The following is an 8,304-nucleotide window of genomic DNA, read 5'->3' as shown; positions in this document are numbered from 1 at the left end:
AGACATATCTCAGTTTTATAATACAATATATAGTTACTCTCTCTATGAAAATTCTTTCTGAGGTGTTGTCAGAATTTTTTTCCAGGTATATCATCAGTTCAAACAGCTTTTCAGAGAGAACTACAATTCCGAGGAAGGCCTAAGTCCTTTATGGCTAATCTTCCACACGTTAGCAACATTTACTTTATTTTTAGCAGTCTTTGCTTGAAGTGACTTTCCTACTCTGAAAACCCTTAGTGACTTCCTGTTGGTGGCGTGCACTCGCCAGCGAGATCACACAGACACCAAAGTTCTTCAGCAGATCTTTATTACGATGTTATAGAGGAAAGACCCGCTGGAAAAAGGCCGGCTGGTGGAAACCGGCTGGGAGAAAAGGCCCCGAGCCCCAAGAAGGTCCTGGTTAAATACCCCCTGGAGTGATGTGTACATATCTGGTTGGTTAATTGCCCATAAAATGCTATATGCCCTGGGATGGGCTGTGACTTCCCGCGCTTTCCCTTTACACAAAGACAGTAAATTACAGAACTTGTGAGAGCATTGGATTGCCAGCGCTGTCTCTGCTTTCCACGGCTCTCTACATCTCCCCCTTTTTGTTTTAAATGAGAATCACAGGCACTGGCCATTTCCCGTGTCTTAGGCTAGTTGATGTTTTTCCATAGCCAGCACCAAAGAATGGTGAGCTCCCTGTCTTAGGCTACGAGGGTTGCGCGCCCACACCTGGCATTCTCTGAATGTGCGCCCCAGGTTGTGGCCACTCGTAATGCCCATCATGGGGTAAACTCACACCACATGGTGTACCTCTGGCATATGGCATCAACCTATTCCCATCATTGGGACCAATGGCAGCTGGCCTGGAGATGAAAAGATAGAGCTGTCCTTGGTCTGTCTTGCACGGTACCAATCATAACTCAAACTCATGCCCAATCAAGCAAGTTCCATTATGGGGGAATAAGCGATCAAGAACTAATAGTTTGATACAGTCTCCCCTACCTTACCAGGTGCAATGGAAACAAGTCCTCTGGGTGGAAAGGCTAGGGGAAACCGAGAGAGATGCAAACACCCATCCCTGTGCAATGGAGTCACCTCCTAGGGGTGCAAGGGCTGTTTGTCTCAAAATTCAGGTACCAGAGCTACACAGACAAGGACCAGTCAGGCTAAAACTCCTCACTGACCCAGTGCAATGGGCTGAGCCCTTGGGGTGCAGTAGCTGAAGATCTGTTTGCTGGCTATTTCTTTAGCATAGACAACCAGATTTCAGGAGATGAGCCTTGTTCTAAGGCTGCAAGTGCTTGGGTAATCATGACTTTGTCACGTTTCTGTTGAACTCTGAGCTTGCAAACCAACCAGAGTATGAACACTAATCCACAACACAGGGTTGTACCAAACAGGCCTACTCCTGCCCACTCTTCAAAAAAAGAGAAGGCCGAAGAGATCCAGGTGGAGAGTCCTTCAGTCAGTGAAATGTCCACACGCGTTGAGTTGATGGCTGCCACCGCTACTTGCAGCTTCTCCAGAAGTTCATTGAATCCTTCTGACCATTCTCCTGCTAGGTAATGAGACAATTGTCTGGCTAAATTAGCTGTTCGAGTAAAGTTTTCATATTGAACACTAGTAATACAGAGTGTTCCCAGTTTTCTTTCACATCCCAATTGTGCCAATTGAAAGAGAATGTCCAATCTTTTCTTCTACCAAATCTAGGCGCTGATTAACAATCATCAATCCTCCTTTCAATTCAGCATTAGTAGAAGTATGGAGGTTGACTGCGTCTGTCACTGTAGCGGACAGCTGATTTAAGGCTGCTGTTGTTTGAACTTTGGTTGTCATAGCAATCCCAGCAGCTGTAGCTGCAATGGCACTAACTGATATCGCCGTCACTATGGCTGCAGTTATGTCAAAGTCTCTTTTTGTCTGAATAATGATAGGGTAGAGGGTGTTTCAACGGGATCAGGAACCCATCGTGGCACTCTGGCAACCATGGCACACTTAGCTTGTCTAACAGCCCAACACTGAGACATCATGCATGAATCATTAGTGCATTTTTCAAATGAGGAATTGGAAAGAATAAACAAGAAGGGTGGAAAAACACACACTGGTGTAGGTGAAAATACTGTTTGATTTACAATAATCTTGTTAACTCCAGTAATTAACTGAATAGGATTTGTCAACTGAGGGATCAGATCTGAACTCTGTTTCACCATAGTTCCATTAATAACTCCTGTAAAGGATGTTCTTCCTGTCACTCCGCCCTGGAGAAAGGCTAGCGGGTTGAGGTTGGTATAACTGTCATTAACTCCACAGAGTAGCCATTTGTGAAAAGGATTCATACTAACACTCTGTAGAAAAGGACCCTTTCTCATTACCGCGTCAGCTCCAGGATCTCCCAACATATTGGGTGAAAAGGAAAAAGTTTCATTGGTATCTGCCCATCGTGTTACTCTGGATTGACAATCAGACCAGGGCAGAACAACTCCCTCATCTTCTAGACTACAAAAGGGAGAGACCTTAGGTTGACGAGGATGCTCTCCATCAATAAGTTTGGGTGATAAAAATGTTCCATCTATCCAAATGGCTGGTTGCAAAAAGGACTGTGAGAACTCCTTGACATAACTATTGTCTTTTTCATTATCATTCCTTTTAGTTGTTAATTTAACCTAGCTTCTCTTTTCATAAAACCACCCCAAGGTTCTCTTCGAGAGAGTTATACAGTTTCCTGTCTCAGTAAACTGAAAACAGAGAGAACCCCGTTCAGCCAAGGAACGATTTTCTCCCAGGGGGATGTGCGTTTTATCATAGGGAAGATAAGGCAGCCCCATGGTTTTATTAGTTGTAAGAAATCTTGGAAACACCATGGCATCATGTCTAACAGGTATAGTTTAGGAAAAGCAGATAATATAGCCCATCGTTGTTCTCCCCATATACTAGGAACCCAATTCTGGAGGATCCAAATTAGGACTGGAAGCATCTGCAGATGAATTCTTCGGGGTGTCATCTTCAGTCGTCACGAGCCTTCGCGTCAGTCTCTCTGGTAGCCAGAATGGATTGTCTTCCTCCTGTGGAAAAACGCAAACAGCTCCCCTGGATCTTATTAATATAGGATCCGGGCCATTCCATTGTCCGGTCAAGACGTCCTTCCACTTGACTATCTCCTTTGGCCTATCAGGCTCTAAGCAGTGACGGTCAGCAGCCGAATGGCCCTGACTGTCCAAATTTAAAAAATTGAGGGTAAAGAGTGCTATAGAAACGGTGACTCGTGGCACTGAGGGTAGAGCCTCCTCGACTCCCCCTTTTTGTTTTAAAAAATAAGATTTAAGAGTACGATGAGCCCGTTCTATAATGCCTTGTCCTTGAGGATTGTACGGTAGACCTGTCAGGTGGGTCACCTCCATTTGGCGACAAAATTGTCCAAACTTCTGAGAAGTATACGCTGGTCCATTATCGGTTTTGAGAATTTTAGGCTTTCCCCAGGCACTCCAGGCCTCAAGGCAATGCTGGATAACATGTGCTGCCTTTTCTCCCGATAACGGGGAGGCAAAAATGATTCCAGAACAGGTGTCAATAGAAACATGTAAATATTGAAGTCTCCCAAAAGATGGGACATGAGTAACATCCATTTGCCAAATCTGTAATGGTCGAATTCCTCGTGGATTAATTCCCACATGAGGCACTGGTAAAAATTGACAGCAATTCTGACATTGAGTAACTATATCTCTAGTTTCCTTTCTAGATATATCAAACCGACGACGTAATGTCTCTGCTGTCACATGAATTTTTTTGTGAAAATCTTTGGCTGAGTCTAATTTTGAGGATAAGGCAATAGTAATCAACTTTGTGGCTCGATCTGCCAGGTCATTTCCATGAGACATTGGACCTGGTAGACCTGAGTGAGCCCTAATATGTGTAATAAAGACAGGATGTCTCCTATGAACCAGGATAGATTGAATCTTTTGAAAAACTTCTGCAAGCTTGCTAGATGGTTTAATTAATCCAGCAATTTCTAAGACTTTAACTGCATTTACCACATAAAGAGAATCAGATACAATATTTAAGGGGCCTGGAAAGGTTTCTAAGACTTCCAGTACCACCAAGCATTCTACAATTTGAGGTGAAGTTTCATGGTATTGTTTGGCAGTGACTTTATTATCAACTACATAGGCACCTATTCCTGTTTTTGACCCATCTGTATATACCACTATCCCATCTGGGAGTGGTTCTTGAGATATGATATGTGGAAACACAATGGCTTGAGTTAAGGCAAATTGTAAAATAGGATGTTTAGGATAGTGATTGTCTATCTGGCCATTAAAGGAAGTAACTAACACTGCCCAAACCTCAGAGGTAGCAGTTAATATTTGAACCTGATGTGCAGTATAAGGCACTATTAAAACTTTAGGCTCCCTTCCAAAATGAGTGACAGCTGCTTTTAATCCTCGAAGGGCAAGCTGAGCGACTGCATCTGGGTACCATTCAATAATTTTTGCAGGAGATGCATTGGGATGGATCCATAATAAGGGCCCATCCTGCCATAACACAGCAGTTGGTAAACTTCTGGTTTTAAAGACACACAAATTAAAGGTTTTGGTCTCATCAATACTTTTTAGCTGAGCTTCTTGTAGGACATCCTCCACCAATCGCAGGGCATGGTTTGCAGCCAGTGTTAGTGCTCTTGGTGAGGAAATATGAGAATCTCCTTCCAAGATATCAAACAAAGGTTTCAATTCAGCAGAAGGAATTTTCAAGAATGGTCTTAACCAATTTATATCACCTAATAATTTTTGAAAATAATTTAAGGTGTGTAAATGATCTCTGCGAATTTCTAGTTTTTGAGGAACTATTTTTTCAGGATAAATAACTGTCCCTAAAAAGGAACCAACTTCTGAAAGTTGAACCTTCTCTGTGGCAATATGTAGACCTCGTTGTTCTAATGTAGCAGTTAATAATGGATATGATCTCTGTAAAATGGCCAACTCCTTGTGGCATATTAAAATATCATCCATAAAATGAATCCAAAGTAGGGTAGGAAATTGTTTCTTAACGGGTTCAAGGGCCATTTGTACATATAGCTGGCACATAGTAGGACTATTGGCCATGCCTTGAGGCAAAACTTTCCACTGATATCTCTTATCAGGTTCAAGGTGATTAATAGCAGGTAATGTAAACGAAAATCTTTGTCTGTCTTGTGGGTGTAGGGGAATGGAGAAGAAGCAATCTTTAATATCTATAATTATTATCCTCCATTGTCTGGGTAAGGCAGAAAGCAAGGGTAAACCTCTTTGGACTGAGCCAAACAATTGCATCTGTGCATTAATTGCTCTTAAATCATGGAGAAGTCTCCATTTTTCCTGATTTCTTTTTTATAACAAAAATAGGTGTATTCCAAGGAGAAGTAGAAGGTTCTAAATGACCATTTTTAACTTGTTCTTCAATTAATTTAGTAGCTGCCTCTAATTTCTCAGAGGATAATGGCCACTGAGGTACCCATACGGCCTCCTCTGTAAGCCAGGGTATGGGCAATGAACCCTCAATGGCAACTAGTGAAAACCCAGACCTTGTCTTCCTGTATTACTTTCTTGTGATATTGGGCTTAATCTTCCTTGTTCTTGTCTGCCAAGGCCTTTTCCTTCCTTATATTCCATCTTTCTCATAATTTCCATGGCTTGTTGTGGATACTCATTAGTTAGTGTCAGTCCCAAGTCTTGTAAAATGTCTCTTCCCCAGAGGTTAACAGGAAGAGGAAGCACATAGGGTGTAAAACTTCCTGTCTGATCCTCTGGTGTTTGCCAATTCAAGGAACGTGAACTGATTGCAGGACTGGCCTCATACCCCAACCCCTGTAAGGAGTGGGAGGATTGTGTAACAGGCCATGCCTTAGGCCACCAATTAGAGGAAATAATACTTTTATCAGCTCCTGTATCTAGAATTCCTGTAAAATTCTTCCCTTCTATTGTTAATTGTAAAGTAGGTCTAGTTTTAAGATCAACTACCAGGTGAGCAAAATCAGTTCCTGAAGAACCAAGTCCATTGGTGTCCCTAGGCACCCCAGTGGATGGAAAGCAATTATGTAAACTTGGAAGAATAACCAATTGAGCAATTCTATCTCCAGGGGAAATAGAAAATATGCCTTGTGGACAAGAACAGAGAACCTGAAGTTCTCCTGTATAATCTTGGTCTATTACACCAGGATGAACCACAAGTCCTTTCAATGTTAGAGAAGAGTGGCCTAGAATAAGGCCAACACTATTCTCAGGCAGGGGACCTTTGAAGTTAACTGAAACAAGCTGTGCGCCCTCATGTGACATTAGTAAGTATTGAGATTTGGCACGGAGGTCTAATCCTGTAGATCCCTTTGTCGTTCTGCAGTTAGAGGTGTCTCCCAGCTGCAGGCTTGTATCCCATATTTTTTGGGGCCCTGGGATTTTGGGCCCAGAATTCCGTTTTTTTTATTGTTTTCCTCTCTTTCCAATGGTGGGGGATCATGTTGAATAAGCCTTCCTTGAATATCTTTGACTGAGCGACACTCATTAGTCCAGTGATAACCTTTCTTGCATTTATTGCAAAGTCCCCGTCTTTTCTGCGTGGCAGCACGGCACTCTCATTTAAAATGACCCAATTTGCCACAGTTATAACATATTTTATGGCTGCCAGGACTTGAGCTGCTTTGGCTCTGTAAGATAGCTGCAGCGAGACCAGCGTTAGTCAGCGGGCCTCCAATTCCTCTGTAAACTTTAATCCAATCTGTTAACCCTTTGTTTCTTCTAGGGGTAATTACTGCCTGGCATTCTGGTGAAGCATTTTCATATACTAACTGTTCTATTAGTGGTTTGACTCTCTCTGGGGCTCCAAAAATCCTGCCTGCAGCTTCTGTCATCCTAGCAACAAACTCTGAGAATGACTCCTGGGAGTTTTGTAATATCTTTGTTAGGTGTCCACCTACTTCTCCCTTTTTTGAAAGGGCTTTCCATGCCTTAATAGCAGCAGCAGAGATCTGGGCATAGGCTCCCCAGTCGTAATTTGTCTGATCATTAACATATTGCCCCTGTCCTGTTAGCAGATCAAATGTCCATTGTCTCTGATTGCCTTCTGTGTTAGCATTGGCTTTTGCCTGTGTCTGACAGGAGTCATGCCACAGGGCCTTCCACTCCATATATTGTCCCATGTTAGGGAGGGCAGCCTTTACTGCATTTTGCCAATCGCTTGGGGTCATTGCCATAGTGGCTAGTCTCTCTAATTGCATAATTGTAAAATTTGCATCAACCCCATACTTCTAAACTGATTCAGCAAGTTCTTTAATTGCAGTATATTCTAACTGGTGCGTGAATACGACCTCCTTCTGGAGCTTCAAACACTGGAAAAGCTTGAAACATCCTTTTCTTATCTTCCTCTGAAAGGAAGGTGGTTGCACCGCGCTTGTCTGCATAAGGCGGCGGTGCGCTCAAAATTGCAGCAGGGAGTGCTGCCTGGGAATTCCAGGGGGCGGGGGAGCTGTAAGCATGCGCTTTCTAATCCCTGCCACCCTTTGTTCTCTACTCTGCGGCTGCAGCCACCCACGTGAATGGAATCCTTCCGCCTAAAAGAGGACTACTTCTTCATCTCCTTCCGCCTCATAATGGACTATTTTTCCATCTCTCTCCGGTTCCCGCTTGGAGGAACCAGACCTCCCTGATTCATATTCATATAATTTCAGATTTTGCAATTCCTCTACTGGATATAGAGGCTTTTTCTTCGTAAAAACTCTCCCAGGGACCCGTTCGGCCCCTCCTTTCCTCCCGCAGATCCAATCTCTGGGGAATTTGTAGACAGTCTACCCAAGCTTCCATTTGAGCTTGTAAGCGCTTCTCCAGAGTCAGTTTCTGGCAGGTTTCTATCCTGAATCTCTTTCAGTATCTCCTGACTCACCACAATAGCTGAGCTACATTTTTGATCCTGTAAGCACGACCGTATCAATTTCCACAATGGGCGTGTGCCTGGCCTCAACTTCCCATTTTGCTGTTCTCTAATTAGATCCTGCTCCAGCCTGTCCCAGGAGGCGAGTGTCAGCGTTCCTGTGATAGCGTACCAAGGCGCAACTCAGTCTATCTCTTTGACAAAATTCTCCAGCGTGTGAGCAGAAACTTTCAGTTTGTGCTGTCCCAGGAGAGTCTGCAGCCCCATCACTACTGACTGTGAGGACCCCATGCTGTTCTGTTATCTTTGGGAGAATCTGACTCTCGGGGAAGAGCTCTGTAGCTCACTCGCGGCTAATTAATTATGCGGAGCCTCTGCCTGCTCGCTGAAACCCGCCGGCTCAAGGCAGCTAAAGGAGAGGCG

This window comes from Grammomys surdaster, unplaced genomic scaffold, assembly GCF_004785775.1.
Source record: "Grammomys surdaster isolate TR1022 unplaced genomic scaffold, NIH_TR_1.0 201, whole genome shotgun sequence".
NCBI classification, from domain to species: domain Eukaryota; kingdom Metazoa; phylum Chordata; class Mammalia; order Rodentia; family Muridae; genus Grammomys; species Grammomys surdaster.
The sequence above is the reverse complement of the archived record's forward strand: the minus strand, read 5'-3'. Positions refer to the sequence as shown.